We start from the raw sequence: 2,585 nt of genomic DNA, 5'->3' as shown, positions 1-2,585 counted from the left end.
CGGTCGATCGGGCGGTAGCCTCACCGCCTTTTATGTCTCGTTCGCGGCATGTCCTTTCTGTCACACACCGGTGGATAGCTGCCTCTGTTGTAGCTCCACCACCAAACAACTCAGTTATTTTTTCCACATCGACATCAGCTGATACTAGAAATTAGAAGCAAATGAATTCTAACAACAGCTGATCAAGCTTAAACGATGCAGCTGTTGTTTAGGCGATAAACAAACAAGAGCGAAAAAGCCGATCATTGATCAGTTTCATGATTGAAGTTGCAACAGGCAGAGAATGACAGGGAGGCTTCGTAACGACAGAATAAATCGTAATATTTTCTGTGAATGTGGCACGATTCCGTTTGTACGGCAACTCTACGAACTAACCATTATGAATAAAATAAAGTCCAACGTCAGTAACTTAGCCGCGACACAGCTGTATATAAACTCCCGTCGTGCTAGCTAGCGAGAGAGAGAGAGTCCCTCGCTATCCATTTGCAGCCAAGTGCGGCAGCTAGCTAGGTAGCCGGCTAGCTGTCAGGCAGGACCGACGTCGTCAGAGCACTGTCGCTAAATATGGGATGTCTTGATAAAACAAGCAGATATTTGAAAGTTACACACCTACATTCTCGCCTGAAAATATCTTAAAAGCTTATTTTGTGACCTAGAAACACGAATAAAAGACATATAAAACGAAGTGGTGGCCGCCATTGTTCACTCTGTAGAGGCGTGCTATGAATTGTGGGATATTGAGTTTTCCACCAAGCATTACCGTAACTTTTGAATGATTTGCGCAACCTTAAAAATTCCAATGGCTCCTGAAAGCAGCGACGCCAGCGCACCGTTGAAATTGTCATCATTACGGTAATCCAAATAAGGGTAGACAGGCTGTACCACTCCCGGCATACCACTAGAGAGCCAACACACCACAAATGAAGTCTGTTTATTTGGCGCAAAAGATGAATTGGCCCAAATTTGCACTAAAATCTAAATATTTCAAAAACTATAAAAGTTATAAACACCAAAAGTCAGACCATACTAGTCCAGCTTCAGCCGCACAAAATGATGTAACATATGTAACCCTATTGTCAAAGCTGTTTGGCAGAGGAGCGGGGAAAATTTTCACTAAAATATTAATATTTAAAAACTATAAAATTCATAAACACCAAAAGTCATAGCACACCATTCCAGATCCAGCCGCACAAAATGAGGTAACATATATGAAGCTTGTCTCAAAACTGCGGGTCGAGATACACTGCAAAATTTCAGGCGGAAAAGGAAAATAATAATAATAATAAGAACTAGAAAGCTTAAAATTTCAGAAGAAATTTTATGTGTGCCTATGCCGCTGCTATTCAGTGTAGTTTGCCATTCATACAGCTACAGAGAGCAAAACTCAGAAGAGCACCCATTCTCCACCATGAACTATGGTAAAACAAACACCGCCACGCTTCACAGATAACAGCTTACAGTTTTGTGTAAAGATGAAGTTACCAGTACAGCGCCGATTTGCAGACGCTGTGCACACAGGTTCATGAGCAGAAGTCCCATTGTACCACGGCAGATCCGACAATGTTTGCATGAACACGCTTTGAAGCATTACGTTATGGACCACTTTTCACACATGGTTGCGGTACCCAAACAGCTGGCTGTAGCTTTTCAACTCACAGCCCGACACACACCCAAAAACAGCCGAGAGCACAGACTACGCCCGAGAGAGGCGTGATTGCAGGTGCCGCTCAGGTGGGTCCACCTCCCTGCAGCGGCACTGCAGACCACGCCCGCCACACACATCAAACACGTAAAATAAATATTTATGCACTTTTGCATTCACTTTCTGTTTTTTGTTATTTTTACACAGTGTTCTGAATGATTAACAATGGTCTACAGCCAATCTTGTGTATTATTATACAAACTGTGGTTGTAAGATGCAGATAACTATTTAATAAAAGCTAAATATTTTATATGAGAGCAAGAAAGAAAAGTATATCTTTGTGTCCCCTTTTCCTGTTAATGCCCTACCTGGCCCCTGGCAAAAGCTTTGCTAGATCCGCCCCTGCACAGTTACCAGCTGTCAGCTACACAAAAAGGAGCTTGGTGTTTACAGGGAGTGCAGAATTATTAGGCAAATGAGTATTTTGTCACACATCATCCTCTTCATGCATGTTGTCTTACTCCAAGCTGTATAGGCTCGAAAAGCCTACTACCGTGTGCATAATTATTAGGCAACTTCCTTTCCTTTGGCAAAATGGGTCAAAAGAAGGACTTGACAGGCTCAGAAAGGTCAAAAATAGTGAGATATCTTGCAGAGGGATGCAGCAGTCTTAAAATTGCAAAAGCTTCTGAGGCGTGATCATCGAACAATCAAGCGTTTCATTCAAAATAGTCAACAGGGTTGCATGAAGCGTGTGGAAAAACCAAAAGGCGCAAAATAACTGCCCATGAACTGAGAAAAGTCAAGCGTGCAGCTGCCAAGATGCCACTTGCCACCAGTTTAGCCATATTTCAGAGCTGCAACATCACTGGGTGCCCAAAAAGCACAAGGTGTGCAATACTCAGGAACATAGCCAGGAATGCGAAAGGCTGAAGAGCGACCA

The sequence above is a fragment of the Oreochromis aureus genome, linkage group 16 (assembly GCF_013358895.1).
Source record: "Oreochromis aureus strain Israel breed Guangdong linkage group 16, ZZ_aureus, whole genome shotgun sequence".
Classification (NCBI taxonomy): Eukaryota; Metazoa; Chordata; class Actinopteri; order Cichliformes; family Cichlidae; genus Oreochromis; species Oreochromis aureus.
The sequence above is the reverse complement of the archived record's forward strand: the minus strand, read 5'-3'. Positions refer to the sequence as shown.